Source organism: Rattus norvegicus, chromosome 8 (assembly GCF_036323735.1).
Source record: "Rattus norvegicus strain BN/NHsdMcwi chromosome 8, GRCr8, whole genome shotgun sequence".
Lineage (NCBI taxonomy): Eukaryota > Metazoa > Chordata > Mammalia > Rodentia > Muridae > Rattus > Rattus norvegicus.
The window spans coordinates 38,523,569-38,541,519 of NC_086026.1; the positions used below are offsets into that span (position 1 = coordinate 38,523,569).

General features: G+C 43.6%; 1 protein-coding gene across 1 annotated transcript in view; it reads right to left on the reverse strand.

The window, feature by feature from the left end:
* Window positions 1–17,951, reverse strand: part of Barx2 (BARX homeobox 2) — a 67,702-nt gene that overhangs the window by 14,292 nt on the left and 35,459 nt on the right. The window lies entirely within an intron of this gene.

Sequence of the window (17,951 nt, forward strand, 5' to 3'; positions counted from 1 at the left end):
GCAGGGCCTCTTGCACATCAGAAGGAACAAGTGGAGCAAACAAAACCAAAAAAAAAGCAACTCAAGATCCTGAACTTTGAACTGCAGGGTGAGCCAGCTACACCGGGCCTTGCTCCAACTTGGGGTGTGAGGCCATTTGTGCCCCACTTAGCCAAAAATGGCTTCTAGGTAACTCCCCTCATTTAAGTAACTCCCCTGACCCCTGTGAATGTCTAAATTTTGGTTTCAGTGATATAGATCAATGGAGCCCTGCAAATAAAGAGCAGCAGCCAAGAAAGGCTGGAAACATGAATGTCGGAATTCCAGTAACGTATCTGTAAGATGCAAATTTCCTAAAAAGAAAGAAAGAAAAAACAAAACAAAAGAACGTCTATGGTCTTCATCAAAGACCCTAGAATAACTATAAAACTATAAAATCACAGACTCTAAAATCTCTGTGCCTTGAATCATAAGGATGTTCTGAGAAGGAGGATGCTTACTGATTATCCTTCTTGACGCCCTCATTTCAGGGAAACTAGTCCCAGAAAAGTTAAATAACTTGCCTAATACAACTTAACCAGGAAAAGCAAACCGAGGGTCAAAACCACGATCTTCTAGCTTAATGTCCAGGGCTGTTAGCGTTGGGTCGTGAGTCACACGTTTATGAGGGAGGAACAAACAGATGTTTAATTCGCATAAAAACTTGGCTCAATTATGACTCGTTACCTACCAGAAGCACTGTTTAAAGAGGGTTCTCAGGCTGCGTTGGAGCTTTCTGAGGTTGATTAACAATGTCTGCCATGGACAGGTGGTAGGGTACAGGTTCAGGAACATATACAGAGTTTTTACACTGCTTCTTGGGAATTTGAAAGCAAGGATGCTTTTGCAGCTAACAACCTAAGTCCGTAAGTACACGTTATAAAGTCCACTTTCTATTTACTGTTTATAAGTTGAGGTTTAAAGTATCTGGGCTACCTCCTAGGAGCCACACTTGTCTCTCTGATCTCAGTTTTGTCATCTAGATAGTAAGAGCAGCTCACTTCCCAGAACGCTTCAAATTCTGACAAACTGGGGCTACACCAAAGTATCTCTCAGGCCACATTCGACAGCTGATGAAACCAGAGATGACTTGGGGCTGCCCTTTGAACCTCGTTGCAGGCCTGCCAGCAGCCACAGAGGCAGAGCAAGCAAGAGCCAACCGGCATTCACACTCATCCTGGGCTGAAACCAACTACATCCCAGAAGCCCCCAGGTGCTGCTTGTGAACCCGACGCTCGTCTGGCTTGGCATGGCTCTCTGCGTTCATTCCTGTGCCTGTGTTCTGGATGCCAGGCCCAGTCATTAAAACAGATAACTGCTCTTGTTCTTTGGGAGCGCTCTAGTGAGGCCCAGCGGAAACCACAAAGTTGTTAAGAAATAATAAATCACGGGGCACAACAACTTCCAGGAACCCTAAAGCCAACTCTCAACACTTGACGGTTTGTGTTGTGGATTCATTTTAAGAAAAAAAATAAAAATCTGGGCCGGCGTGATGACTCAGGGGTTAAGAGCTCTTCTGCTCTTTCAGGGGGCCTGAGTTTGGTTCTCGGCGCCTGTCATATCTGCCTGTAACTCCAGTTCCAGGGGATCTTAGGCCTCTGGCCTCTGAGCGCACTGCTCTCACTTGCACAAATAATAAAAGCAAATTTAAGGAAAAGAATCTAGAAACAGTATTTTGTAGCAAGAAAAGACGCTGGGTGTGGCCTTTGGTTCTCTCTGCATACATCAAGAGATGGCTCTTCGTAAGAAACTTCCATAAGGACAGATGTTTCTCATCTCAAATCGTCTTCTATTCTTTCTTTCACGCGTTATTTCTTTCTTTACAAAATGAGTTTCTCATCTAGGGATTCAAAAGTTTACCAGGTAGGAAATAGAAACTATCTACTTGCAAGCCCTAGGTTTTATTACTTTTCTCATTTATAAAGGAGTCAAAAACAACGTATGTTGAAAGTGATACACCTTGTGCTGGCGAAGACGCGGGGTGCTAGGCACTCACCTACTGGTGCTGGCAATATAAAAAGATAAATAATGGGAGGGAAAGCGTTTTACACGCCCACCATCAGCATCTGCCAAGTCACCGACAGACAGACATTCCAGGGTGAGGTCTTTCGTTCATGTGCAGAGAGAGACTGGGTCACCATATCCATTGCAGGCTCCTTTGCAGTAGTGGAAAGGGGGCACAATCCACATACCTATCAACACGGCAATGAGCCAGGTTAAATCTGAGGTGTGGCCTAACACTATAATCTGATAAATACATAGATGAGTGGATCAACTAATTTTCCAAATAGATATTAAGTGAGAAAAGCACAGTATGAAACTTGTGTCATCAGGAAAGCTGTGTGGCCACTTTTACAAATGCATTTCGGTTTTTTTTTTAGAAATCCAAAAAGCTATTTAGCTCACAAATAGCAATGACAACCTCCAGGGAAAGGCAGAAGTAACACAGACTAGAAAGGAATCTCCTGGTATTGATCTCTGAGCATGGACTATGGGCCACCAGCTCTGGATGCTGGGGGTCACAGCTCTGAACCAAGCAAACTCCACCTTCGTTGATGCTCACGTTTCAGTAGAGGAGGCAAGCAAGAGAGGGACAGGCAGTGGTGAGCTCTACAGAGAAAGCTACAGCAAAGAGAGAAGATGGGGCAGGTATAGAGAGAGCACGTAGGCCTCTGAGGAAAAGTGGCCTTCAGGGGGTACGTGTGCCTCAGTGTGCTGCAGCCTTGAGAGGACGCAGGGTTGCTGAGCACCTCGAGGAACAGAACCAGCATGGGCAATCCCTTGTAGGGCGACAAGCTTTGTTTGACTCAAAGACTAGCAAACCGGCAGAGGTGAGGAGGGCAGAAAAGTTCAGACCTGCAGGAGTCAGGTCATGTAGAGATGTGATTCAGAATGATGAGAAGTCATCCATGAGGTTCTGCCAGGCAGAGGCAAGATGGAGTCGTTAATGATCGTTATGGCCACTGTGGAGAACAGGCTCCAGAAGTAGGTCAGGAGACTTTGAACCCAGTGAGGAGTAAAGTCCAAATCCCAGTCCAGGCCGTAGAGACATTTGTGGCCATGGTGCTGTCAGATTCTGGGTATATTTCATTGATAAGGCGAAAGGGTCTGATAGAAGTTCCAGAGCAAGGGTAAGCCAAGACTGCTGTGGTAGACAAGTAGCTGGTAGACATCTCTGGTGTGTTGAGGTGGCAGCTGGGTAAACTAGTCTGAGTTCAGGGGAGCAGGAGACTGGAGGAGCCTTGACTCATATAGTGAATGTGGCATTTTGAGCCAGGAGCTGAATGAGATAACCCAGAGAATGAGTGGAAGAAAGAAATAAGAGATCTGAGGACTGAGCCTGGGGCATACCAACATGTGAGGTCATGAAGAGAGAGAGATGCCAGAAGGACAAAGAAATCGAGGCCAGCGTCCCCCGGAGCTCTACAGTCTGTCACGTGCTTGTGTTATTTTTGTGAATTGGAAAAGGAAGAATTTAGCCAAGTGAGCCTTAAGTTCCATTTCATTCTAATGTTCTGATTTTTTTTTCAGTCTTCTTTGAGCTTCTAAAAAAGCTGGGCAAAGGGAACTGATGTGTGAACTACGTTTAGTTTTGTGATATTTTTGGAAAGCAAACTGTGGGCGCTCTCTGAGGTAAAGGGGACCCTCTCCATCACAGCCAGGGTCTGCAGAACTTTTTCTCTTTATGCTAGAAGATATTTGACTTTATATTCTAGGTTAAAACACATTCTTTCCTTCAGGATGAACGTCATTAAATGTGGAGAGATAAGAGGTCCTTATACAAGTGAAAGAGAAAACTGGAGAGTCCTAGGTTCATTTAAAAAAAAACTATGCTTACTTAAAAGTTGACTTGAAATAGATCGCAGATCCCAATATAAACACATAGAGTCTCATGGCTTTGTTTAGGCTGAGAATTCTTAGTAGTGGCACCAAAAATACAATGCAGTTTTTAAAATGGAAAAGAAAAGAAAAGATGATCCTTGTCAAAATTAAACCTCTCATATATAGCATGTTTTCTCATATGTGGAACCTAGATTTATAATTGTGTACATACACCTGCGTGCACTGCATGGATGGGCCTGTGTGCGTGCTCGTGCGGAAGAGATGGGAGGAGAGGGAGGAAAAATTAGAAAGTGGCACAAGAGATCTTAAGGGACTGGGAGATGGATAGTGGGATACATTGACACAATAGGGGCTGCAAAGGGAATGGGGGAGGGGAAGCAAAGGGAATGGGGGAGGGGAGGCAAAGGGGATGGGGGAGGGGAGGCAAAGGGAATGAGGGAGGAGAGGAAAAGGGAATGGGGGAGGGGAGACAAAGGGGATGGGGGAGGGGAGGCAAAGGGGATGAGGGAGGGGAGGCAAAGGGAATGAGGGAGGAGAGGCAAAGGGAATGGGGGAGGTGAAGCAAAGGGGATGGGGGAGGGGAGGCGGGGGTCAGGGGGAGGGCAATGAAGGAGTGAGATGACTAGGAAGTACAGTGAGATGTATATGATATATATATACGGTGATATATATGATATATATATATATACAGTGATATATATATATATGTGTGTGTGTGTGTGTGAACACTCCACAGTGTTGTGCACTCTGCAAAAGATAATATTAAGGAAATAAAAAGGCATGCTATAGACTGGGTGTGAGGATTCACGTATAACAATTGATAAACGATTCATATATAAAGAATATTAAAGGTTTCCACTTTAAAAAATTATAAAAATGATCAAACATAGGCAAGGAGTGTGGTACCTATTGGTAATTCCAGAGGCTGAGGCCAGAGGATTGCTAATTAGAGGCCAGCCCGGGCTAGATACTGACAACTTCTCATACACTTTTTTTAAGGACTAAGAATAGAAATTTTATAGAAAAATCTCATCAAGACATCATCAAAGGTGGTTAAAGTAATGGATGAGCCACTGTGATGATGCAGAGTGCGACCTGTGACTCTACCACACGGGGATAGCAATGTCCACAGTGCTGACACAGAAGAGGAGTGACCGACATTCTTATGCACTGCTGAATGGCCTCACTTCTTCAGATGCAGGCTGTCAGTTCCTCATAAAGTTAAACATACAGACACCACATGACCCAGCAAAGCGAGCTCCTGGGTGCCGATCCCAGAGAGAAGAGCACACAAACCTACAAGCTTGGAGCAGCTTCTTAGTGACCTCCAAACTCTAGAAACAATCCAGTCAGCTACAGAGGGACAGAGAAAGTGGTACTCATGATGAGTACTCTACACCTCTCAGAAGTCTAGAGAGAAGACCTCTGACGCACATGGCACAGGGAAACCTCAAATGCATTGCTCTAAGTCCAGCAGGTGATGCTGTGTGGTGATTCCATTTTCCTGAGGTCCTGGACTCGGCATAACGGTGGGTGGAGAAGACACTGCCAGAAATGGGGACTGGGTGAAGCTGACTGCAGAGGGAACACGGCTCCAGGGAATCGAGGGGGGCTGAGACTGTTCTGTACCCTGAAGCCAACAGTAGTTATGCAGTTTTCTGTTTTCAAGACTCACATCCATACATATAACAAGGAAATGTTACTGGATGAAAATTCAAAGAAAATTTAAAAGAAATGGAAAACAGCTTGGGTTTATTGGTTTTTTTTTAAGGCTGCCTTCACTTCCATCTATTTATCTTCCCAGATACCATGGACCTGTACACAGGGCCCTCCCTACCCCAGGCTCTGGGAAATTGAGTCAGGGGCCTAACATATGCTAGGCAAGCATTCTGTCACTAACTTACGTGCCTATCTCATAATAAGTTTTTGTTTGGGCTGGAGAGATGACTCAGCCGTTAAAGACTAATCTCACAACCAAAAACATTAAATTTTTATTTATTTGGTTGTTGTTGAGTTGGGTTTTTTATTTGTTTGGTTTGGGTTTTGGTTTGTTTGTTTGTTTGTTTGTTTGTTTTAAGATAAGGCATCACACATCCCAGGCAAGCGTCAGACTCTCTGTGTAGCTGAAGATGACCTCGAACTTCTCATCTCCCTTGCCTCCCAAGAGTTGGGATTAGGAGAGTATACCTGACTGTTATAAGTATCTTAATCATTTTGTTTTTATCACCAAATGATCACACATTGTTTTAAAAGAAACTCAAAGCAATTCGGGAGTATACGATGTAGAGGACACCTCTTCACCGTTTTTTAACACCAGGTCCCTAGGGTAAATGCAGAAGTGCTCTTGTGCATGTGCAAACACATGTATACCAAGTCCAGTCACTCTGAAAAAGCATGGCTTTTCAGAGAGGTGTCAGTTTATTTATTTATTTCTGTCTAGGTGCAGAACCAACTATTCTATCTCCACGACATGGGCTATTTGATGATAGCTTTAAGGTTTAAGATTTAATAAATTGCCAAAGAAAGAATTTGGGTACCTTTGTTCATCAAAATCCTGGAAGCCTACAAAGGAATCCCCACCCCCCCAAAGACTGGAACTTACTTCCTAAAAAAGCAGCCAGACTGGGGAAGAAATTACCCTTCCCACTATGGCCTCTACAGAGGGGTTACACGCAGAATACAGGACAAGGGAGGAAAGAAGAGAAGGCTATGTGGGACAAGAGTAGGGGACACATTTTAGAGAGTTGGGAATCTGTAACTTTGATGAAAATACAAGCTATAAAAAAGAGTAGTTCTGGAAGAGCGTTGACTAAGAGGTATACTATCTAACTCCATGGAAAGTTTGGATAAGATCTTCCCATCCAAGACACTTTTTTTAAAGACAAGGTCTCTTGCTATGTAGCCCAGGCTAGCTACAAACCCAAGGTCCTCCCACCTTAACCTTCCAAGTGCTGGGATTACACCATGCCTGGCTCCATGACAAGCCAAAAAACAAAACAAATAAACAATCAGATTTCTATTGTCTTTAACTATAATTCTACACATACAGTGGGCTACACAGAGCCCTAGAGATGGACAGTTAATAGCTCATATATGTCTCCCTGCTTCTGAAGTCTGTTCTACCAGATTCATTTCACTTTAACTTTTGTTAGACGTGGTGGCACACTCCCAGCAGTCTAGAAACAGAAGCAGGTTGATCTCTATGAGTTCAAGGCCAGCCTAATCTACATATCAAGTCCTGGGCCAGCTGAGGCTGTATAAAGAGACAATAAATCCACTTTAACAGCTATAGGTCCTTTAAGACATGTTGTTATCAAATAGAACAAGACCCCCTTTCTTCTTTTCACAAACTTTCCTGACTGATGTCATTCATTATTTGTCTAATTGAACTTCATAATCAACCTGTTGGTCTGTTTTAAGAAATAATAACCCCCACCACACACACAAAAATGAAGAAGCAAATACCACTGATACCCTGTTAAAAGCTGTGCTAACTTCAAAGATTAATCTAAGGAAAGAGAATTCTTCTATTGACCTTACCCTCTAATGGAGATAGTTTACAGAGATGTATGCAGTTTGCTCAATGAAGACTAAACCCAATGAAACATTTTAAATGTTCTTTCTTTCTTCCATCCTTTCTTTCTTTCTTTCTTTCTTTCTTTCTTTTTTCTATCTTCTATCTATCTACCTACCTACCTATCTATCTTTCTATCTACCTATCTTCTATCTATCTGAAACATTTTAAATGCTCTATCTATCTGTCTATCCATCTATCTTTCTATCTTCTATCTTTCTAACTACCTATCTTCTATCTATCTATCTATCTATCTATCTATCTATCTATCTATCTATCTTTCTATCTATCTTCTATCATCTATCTTCTATCTATCTATCTATCTTCCTATCTATCTTTCTATCTTCTATCATCTATCTATCTATCTTTCTATCTATCATCTATCTTCTATCTATCTATCTATCTATCTATCTATCTATCTATCTATCATTTCCTCCATAACTCCCTCCCTTCCTTTCTTTCAACCTCTGGTGGGAGGTTTTGACGGCACATCAGAACCACCACAGTCTGAAGTATCTTAACTGAATATTCTAATGAAAATTAAGTGACAAAAATTACATCCGGCTACCACCTGAGAGCACTTCTAAGTTGGGGACATACACAAGTGGAAGACCGCCAACATGGTAAATATAGCTGCAGTGAGACTTAGGGACCTGGGAATTTGATGTACATCTTTAGGGTTAGAAACATGGCTGGACTAAGAGCTAGTGGGTAATGTATGGGCAACAAAGCCCCGTGTCTCCCAACAGATAAATTTATATGCACAGAAAAGTGAGACAAAACACGCTCAAGTCAGCTGCTTCTGTCTTTTCTTATATGCCCTGATTTTCATCAAAATAGCTCTGCTCAGAGCTTTACTGTCGCTAACCAGTAGCCGTCAACATTTCATATTCCCATCAAAGGAATATGGTTTAGTCATATGCCTACAACTTACTTAAAAATCGGGGGGGAGGAGTATTCAAAAATTAATGCATAATTGTTAGAAATGATCAGGACGAATGTTCACTAAAGACAGCCACTGGCCTAGCCCGGATCACTCACAGGTACTTGTGATGCTCAGGCAGTTACCTGCCCAAGAGGGAGTGAATGCTGTTATAACCAGACACCCTATTTAAACAAACACATTTTTAGTTGACAAATGGAGTGTAAGCGTGACCACGCTGGGTGCGTTTTCTAATGGTTGTTTTTCTTCAGCTTAAATGCATTTTCCCATGGGACAAATATCATGTAACTGTGTATCCTGTATCTAGAAACACTTCCTTTGACCAATGTTTGGCCTCTCTGAGAATCTGCTTTTGGATTCTAACTTGAGTGGTTGATTCATGCTGCAAAACACCCCAGGAGTTTGAGGGGATGGGTTAAACAGATTAGTCTTAACTCTAGATTCATGGATTCTTGGGTTCAACATGGGGTTGAAACTATTTTTTTAACTTTTTTATTGATTCTTTGTGAATTCACTCCCACTCCAATCCCACTCATCTCCCTGTCCCTTCAAATCTGCCCTGCCCTTGCAACCTCCCCTCCCCAAAAGAAAACAAAAAATTGAAATTAAAAAAGGAACAAATAAACAAAAACCTCACTATGGAAGCTGCATGTGTCACAGTGTTTCCCTTTTGCCTAAACAGCTTTGCTTGCAAATGTTCGTTGCAGTGGCTCATTGGTCTGGTTCGAGGCCTCTGGCTTCTGCCACACTATCAATGCTGGATCCTCACCAGGACTCCTCTTGGATGTCCTGTTGTTGCCCTGTGTCATGGAGATTCTACAGCTTTGGATCTGCAGGACCAGCCCCTTTATGTGCTCTAGCAGTTCATAGATTGAGTTGATGTTGGGGTGGGCCAATCTAAGCCCTGTATCTGGGCTTTCGTGGTAGCTGAGTTAGTCAGCTGACCAGCTCTCCCACACCCATACCACCCAGGCCAGCTCTCCAGCACTGCCCTGACTAGTTCACCCAATGCCATAGCTGGTAAGGAGCAGGGCCAGCTCTATCACTCACCGGCTCTCAATGACTTGGAGTCCAGCTCTCTCAGAAAATACCTTTTAAGACAACTGAGTCTGTACTGAATATGTACACCTTTTTTTTCATCATTTTATAAACAATCAAGTGTAACCACCATTTCTATAGTGTTTTCATTGTGTAGGGTATGAAAATCATTTAGATAAGGCTTTGATTATCTAGGAGAAAGTATGCCATTTTATACAAGGAATCTGTTGATCTACGTGCTTGCATATCCACTGGGGAAGGGTGACCTAGAACCCATGCCCTTGATTACTGAAAGATCTAAGTACTCCCAGATTCCACACTGTGCATGAGCTCACAGGGCGGGGCCAGGCATGGGCACCATCCAGAGCTGTCAATTCCTATCACATGTTACCTACGGCCACATCTGTACTTGATCTATAGGGCAGAAACCTCAGACAACAACAGTACCTGCTTCTACAAATCTCCTGTGGGCTTCTCTTCATTTCTTCAGCACACCCGTTCCAAAAGTACCTCTCCACACCCACATTTCTGGCTGACACAAGCAAGGGCCAAAGGTCAGAATGAGTAAGAATCTCTAAGTTGCTGATTGACTCATTTATGTTCCAGGAATGTGTGACCTATATATGTGTAGAATGCTTCAGAGCAACCCAAGCAGCACACGCAAAGACAAGAAGACAGCTGTGTTCAGTCAGCCTGAAAGTGACTTGGTGGAACAAGTGGGTAGCAATAGCTGAGTTCCCTGAAAAGGAGAGGGGGGTCCCTCACAACAAATAATTGATTTCTCTCAACTAGCTGGTAAATTTGGAGGTGAAGGGAGGCAAGGAGTGGGGCTCTACCTCTGACTCTCAGAGTGATCTGGAACAGATAGATATTAAATATTCCTTTTGTAAGGTCATCATCTATAACAGCAAAAAAAAAAAAAATAGTCCTTCCCCTGTGTGACTGTAAAAGTTAAACGAATTAAAATGTGGGAAGCACCCATATGTACCAGAAACACCCATGAGTACCAGAAGCACCGATGGTAACAGAAGCACCCATGTGTACTGGGTTGCTCTTGGCTCCCTTTGTTTCATCCCTTAACTTAGATACTTGTGATTGGGCCACACTAAAGGAGAGAAGGGTTGGTTTTCTTATTGAGCGAGCAGGCTTCAATTTGGCTTGGTATTATAGGCCTGTAGTTCCAGCTAGTCAGGAGACTGAGACAGGAGGATTGCAGGCTCTAGACCTGACTGTTCTCTGAGTATAGAAACATAGCCGTTAACTGTCATGGAGACATATAGAGATAGCTCAGCGGTAGAGCACTTGCTTAGTACACACGAGGTCCTGGGTTCAAACCTCAGTATCCAAAATAAGAAACAAAAAAGCAAACCTACATAGGAACAACACACATATCCTTGTGACCTCTGTGCATTCTTATACAATGCAAAGATCAGCAACCCAGAGTCAGCCAGTTTCTCTTTTCATCATAAAAGACTTCAAAAGCCCTTGCAGCCATGTTCTGGGACTGACTACAACCGGAGAGCAAAAAAACCAATGTAATGGGCCAGAAATTCTCCTAAAACCTCCAGGAGTCCAGAAACATTTGATTTTACCAATCTGTAAAAAAAAAAAAAAAAAAAAAAAAAAAAAAAAAAAAAAAAACAGAGCTAGAGATGTAGCTCAATAGTAAAATACCTGCATGGCATGCAAGAATCCCTGATTTCATCCCCAGCATATTGCACACATACAGGCAAACACACACACACATATGCGTGCACACGCGCACACACACACACACACACACATCCACTCCCATACATACCGCACACATGCACAGCACAGGTACACATAGAGAATGCACACACATAGCATACACACACACGCACACACGCACACACGCACACACACACACACACACACACACACACACACTTCATTAAACAGCTTGAACATCCCAACACGTAGCCCTTGTCAGGATAGTGGGGAAAGGAAAGATGAATTTCTGGGCACATCAGACAAAAACCAAAGTCAGTACTTTTCTGAAGTACAGGAAAACAGTTACAGGGTCGTTTAAATTACTTTGCGTGGAGCGAACTAAGGGAAAGCAAGGACTGGATGTAAGTCCAGCGGCTGTCAGCATTGAAGGAAGGGATATAAGGAGGAACGAGAACCCGAGAAGGCTCTGGGTGTCCCTGTAAGTCTCCAAAACACGGGGTTTTCAGTATGGCACAGCGAATGAAATAAGTTGTTTCCTGGGTCACAGCTTTGCATGGCTAAAGAGAAGCTTTTGAGAAGCCAACTCAAAAGCCAACAAAACACCTTACCTGTTAACTCCCTCATTAAAAGGGGGTGGTGGCACAGTAAGAGGTAAGTGTAGATGCATTTGAAACATGGAAGAAGCTTATTTTAAAAGATTCACACGACACGGCCATGATGTAGACTCTAGCGTAATCATCTATGCGGACATAAACCAAGCGAGCAAATGAACAGACTGAAGAAGGTTCATTAAGGTTCCGAACCAAAGGCAGGAGGTGGGGTGGAGAGGAGAAGTCAAGGAGATGTGGGAAACTGAAGGAAGACAGGGAGGTGAGCGCAGACACAGAGAAACCCCGGGAGGCTGGTTGCATCACCTCCAGATTGGTTATGCACACAAGCTCAGTCTTGTCAATGCAACTTGCAATACTACCAGATCTGTAGATACCCGCAAAATATCAGGCTGAACTGAGATCAATCAAGATAGCCAAGAGGAGAGATTCCTGGACCTTTCTGTGTTGCTAAAATGCAGATTTCCCCACCCCACCTCCATCAGTCGTCCGCTCCCTCTACCAAGAACACCCTGGAAACAGCCTGGTCTTTCTTCTCCCTCCCGCCATCCTCCAGTCTATGCACAGCCACACCTGCTCTCATCCACTCCTTTCAAGCCAACGTTGAGAGAATGCTACCCAGAACAGCTGTTGTTTATTACAGAGACAGAACTAACCGCCCCTCCCTTCATGTACCCACACCTTTTGTTCACGTCCTTATTCACCCTTACTTAATGCAAACCTTAAATTACAAGGTAATGTATTTACCCATCTGCTTCTCAGCAACTTACGATTTTTTTTTTTTTAATCAGAAGACAAGATCAAAAAGACTATCTTCACAGAACCCGGCTCTCCGCTGAAGTTCTCTTACCCAGAACCAGGAGATGAAGACCAGGAAAAATCATTCTGACCCACTGAGTTCTGTGGCTTTAGTCAAATCCTACTACACAGCTCCTGTTTTCTCTGTTTTAAATGGCAGTGACACTTTTCCGCAAGTATGTCATAAGACAACATTGAATAGTAAGTATCAGTGAAGAATTGATAAATTAAAAAAAAAATCAATGAAGAACTCTTCACATAAAGGTTCTCATTTTCTGTTCAAACACCCATGTAGCTGGCAAGCCCAACTGAAGTTTCCTATTTCCCAGATGCTTGCACTCTCTAGGACGTAACTCTGCTTTCTTATGTTGTAGCCCCCCTCCCATGCCTCCTGTTCTCTGGTTTCTAGTTAGGGTCTGGGCTTTGTGGGGGCAGCACCTGTACGGTCTCTAGAAGGAAGCCTGTGGTTCCGTCAGCATCGGAGCATGTAGCTGAAACCCAAGCAAACACAGGGGGACAGGGGCAGATTCTCCCTCAAGAACAGATCTAATAGAGATTTGAAAGGCGCGGCTGTCTGAGATGTCATCACGAACAGCTAAGAAGGAACAAGTAGAAATTTAAGATATGTTCACACAAAAAACAGAAATTCGGCAAATGTCATTAAAAACTTCAAAGGAGGGGCTGGGGATTTAGCTCAGTGGTAGAGCGCTTACCTAGGAAGCGCAAGGCCCTGGGTTCGGTCCCCAGCTCCGAAAAAAAGAACCAAAAAAAAAAAAAAAAACCTTCAAAGGAAAAGAACGCACATGCATGGTAGAGGAAACAAGGGAAAGGGTGCTTACACCTTATTAAACATGATGGGAAGAAAGCCTTGTGTTGACGTTGGTTCCACAGAGTGAGGGCAAGGGGAAGTGATGTGGACCATGAAGCAAAGTCACTAAGCCAGGATGGTCTCTTGTTTGGGAAGGGCCCAAAAAGGTAGCTAAGGATCAGAATAGTACCCTTGGTTGTGACGAGTGGCACTGTGACATTTCCATCTGGTTATTTCAATGTCCAACACCCAGTCCTATGATTTCTGTGGGCAGGGTTCCTCTCAAGTGTCTTATTAAAAGTTAAGCAGATACTACGGTCATGAGACAAAAAGAAAAGTTGCAAAAACCCCTCAAGTGTGAGGTGAGGAAGAAAAGGACGCCCTGTGCAGTGGCAGTATCATTTTATATTTCATTTTATTTTTATTTGTATGTATGCACACATATGTGGGCAACCACGGCATCCTGTAGAGGGTGTGGGATCCCCTGAAGCTAGAGCTACAGGAGGTTGTGAGCTGTCCAATGTGCATGCTGGGAACTGAACCTGGGTCCTCTGTGAGAACCACAAGCACCCTTAACCGTGGAGCCGTCCCTCCAGCCCCCACTGGCAGGAGTTCATTGAAGAAGATAAAATTGTTCCTCCCCCTTTCTCTCTTATCCAAGCAAGGGGTACCCCGACTGTGAAAAATGTGTGCTTCATAGCAATGATTCCTCGTGTTTGAGGCCTACTCTGGAAGGTGTACACCGTGCTAAGATCATAACGATAAATTGTTACATCACCATGAGCAGCAATTGTGCAGAACATGGTACCCAGATAAGACCAGATGCAGCCACTCCCTTCCACAAAATGGCGTTGGGTTTACCCTACACTGAACTGATTTGTGTAAGAGTCATCACTCAGTTTGCTCAGCCTTCTCTTTCTCTGAATTGTCTCTTTCTCTGAATTTTCTTCATCTATAAATAGGGACGTGGGTAATTTTATGGCCTTCTTGGTGCCGAAATGTGATGGTTTTATTAGTATGTGCTGAGAAACAATAGTCTTTCTATATTTCTCAATCCGAAGCCTTTGTTTTATATTCCTATCTGCTTTGATTACTATACTCCTCATTAAATATCAACCAAACAAACACTAGGTGTTAGACAACCAGTCAGAGGGCATGAATATTAACATATGCAAATAAACCTCTCCAGACCTGTTTGGTTCACAGGAAGTAGGTGATAAGCTATTTACTTATCTGATATCCCCATAGGTGATCCTGATTAACTACCGGAGGCAAATGACTCCATCTGCATAATTCTCGGCTTGCACAATGAAGACTTGGAGACTCTGATTTATACCTAATGACACGCCGAAAACAAGACACGAGGTTATTGCTTCCTCAAACCTCCTTTGATGAATGAGGCAGCAAGCATTGAACACAGCCGTAAAGACAGTCCATGTCTGAACTCAGGGACCAGAGCTCAGCCCTCTGGAGGAGAGGACAGGCTCGCTAGATGGCTTTTGTAGGTAAGGGCCACCGAGAGCTGAGTCTGACAGCCTCTTATTCTGCTTCAGTAGTCTATCTATCAGAAGCTTGTGTGCTAGAGTGCTGTAACACGTATATCACCAGCCAGTGTCTAAGGTTCTGTTAGGAATTCCCTTAAGATCAATACATAAGTAGGAAGAGTGGTGGAGAGAAGGGGTAAGCTTCTGATAGACTGGCCTGTCTATACAAGAGACTGTCTTGATTTAAATATATGTATGTAGTATATCATTCATATATAAAAATTATTATATAATTCTGTATGATATAGTATATATACATAATTTTGGAACTTTTCTGTCTTCTTAGTGATATGGATGTTTGAATAAGGTTCTAAACTCTATTATAAAAGGGAACATTATTAAGATGACAATTTGGTAAATTTACTTCAAAGGCACTATTGTACCTGTGTTACAGTTAAGGGGGGGTTAAATTTGATTAAGAAAACCCCAAAAAGGAAGGAACACCACAAATATAAATCATTACTATCCTCTGTCAGGGACCTGTGCACGCAGGAGTCCAGTCCTCCCCAAGAACATCACCCTTCTTGCAGTTGGCATCAGAGAACCCAATTCCTACCAGACATAATGAATACATAGACTCCCCCTGACATGAAAATATACCCATAGGCCTCCAAAAACAATTCAATTCACTTCTACAACTTCAACCAGCATGGAGAAGAGCATTTTGGAAGGAAAAGGAAAACCTCTTTCCTGAGCCCCAAAAGGAGAGCGTTTAAGTGCAGGCCTGCATGCAGGTTGAACCAAGCCACCACTTTCAGACTCTTCAACCAGTGCTCACTGGACCTTTGGGGACAGAGCCTGCCTTCTCTCGTAGCACATCTAAGAGCAGGAATGGGAAGCTATTCCAAGGGGTGTCCTTTGTCTTGGGGAGCAGAGATGAGAGGGGGTTGGGGCACAGTGGGATTTCCCTTTCACTGAACTTGACCTGTGTTTTATGCCTCATCGAAAGACAGGCAGAGACAAGGTTACTACAGCATCCCCTGAGATGAAAGCAGGCCCTGGAGAGATGCACTCCGAGGATATTCCAAAGGTCTCCAACCAACCATCTCAGGTAGCAGCTGAAGTATATCGCAGCGAAGTAGATACTGCCCATCCCTGAGGAGAGGAAGAACCAGTTGGTCTCTTACATTTTTATACCTATAATGAAGTTAGTAAAGGTTGGAGTTGCCAACATGGTAATTAGACAGAAACTGCTACTGTCAACCGGTCAGCCCACCCACTCACTGCTTAGGACTTCTGTCTGCTCAGAGTTCAAAAGGGAAACAACCAGCTTCCACACATCGGCACCGAGTGGTGAGAGACCACGCGGTTTCTTATGTCTGACCGGATGAGGCGCGATGCGATTCTTGGTCTGAACACCCTTCGGGCATCTCAGACAAAGGGAATCGGCCAGAGAGTCAGAGCCAAGAACTGCTGAGAAAGTTTCTGTAGGAAGAGTCGCTGAGCCGCCATGTTAATGTCTCCATACCCAGGCCTTGGTCCCCTCCCCCTCACCAAGGGAGTATCGGGAGTATCTGCTCAGCTGGTCTTTCTTAACCATCCCACTTCCATTCCCTAACCACACCTTACTCTCTTGATATCCACTCCGAATGTCACCTATGAGTAAAAAATAAAGACCCAGGTTTTGAAATATCAAACTCCATAAGATGCGGTGATGAGTCCCAAGCGTCAAGTTTTAACAATTTAGGCCAGAAAAGAAGCCACAAGTTTCTAGAACTCGGTGCTTTGGTAACAGTGAACAGGCACCTGACTTTTCCTGGGGATAAAGAAAAGAGGTTAGGATGGGCTAACAGAACAGACATTCTTGCTTCTCTTAAGTCTCTAGCCAGCTACAAGAAAGCAAGTTTGCTGCCTGGGAGAGTTCAGGAGGATCCTTCCCATGATTCCCTTCAGGCTTTGCTATAGAGGCAGGAGAGAGCTTTTCCTGATGCTTTTGAGCTGAGGGGGGCAAACCGCCCAGAAGAGAACAGCTGGCCAGACGGAGCCAACATAACAGAGTCAGGGAACACATCAAAGAGGCCATCCTATTAGGCAATGGGCATACACGTAAAGCTCATCATTATCATCAATAACAACACCAAACCGTCTATTAAGAACCTAATTGTGGGGCCTATCACGGGGAGTGAACTGAGGAAACTCCACAGTATGGAAACCACACTTACATACAAAGCTCATAATGGGGAGGGGGGCTCGGGGGCCAACCTCTGTTTAAACGACAGACAACTAAATAAATGAAGCAGATGAAGGTTAGACCAAAATTAAAACAGCAGTAGCACGTGACGGTGTGAGTACCAGTTATCATGAGATGCTTAATGCCCGGAGCCAAAAAGAACAATGAGCTCACTCACACAGTAATTGCTATCTCATTATTTGGGAGTGTTGTTGACAGTGCTATTGTGCACTTTAATTATTTTTGGCCTAAACTCTCTAGCCCTTATAAAAATCATTAGTAAGGACACATTTGAATTTCTCACACCTAGCCCAGGTGGCCTATCCACATAGCTTTGATAGGAGTACTCAAGGTCCAGGGTCTTTCTCAAGCTAACACAAGACAATAGGCACCACAGAGGTATAAGCACACTCTGATTCACTGCCTGCTTCTCCCCACTGCAGTCATCTGCATACCACGATAACGTGATATAAAGGCACAGGCGAGATATGCAGACACGGCACCATGCCAGCTCAGGGATGTTTCTTGCAAGTGCCATAAACATTTGAAGATGATTTGACCGTGTTTGGGGAAAGCTTTCAGATACGCATCTTGAGTTTTGCCATGAAGAACTCCAGGGAATAGCTTAAAAACTTAAGCAGGGGCCAGGGAACATTGCTCTTTCCCAGTCTTCCGAGACTCAGAGAAAACGCATTTGGTAGAAAACAGTCTGGACTTCTACTAAAGAAAGAGGAGTATTTACCTCGGTAGCTATATTTAATAGAAAAGAAAACAAGGAAATAAGAAAACAATTTACTGGCCTGTTGAGAAATATTGTCAGAGTCTGGCATCAGAATCTGATTGGATTTAATTAATGTGATCTTTTTATCTCAGAACTTACTAGATAGGGCATATAAAGTAGCTTAGTCACTG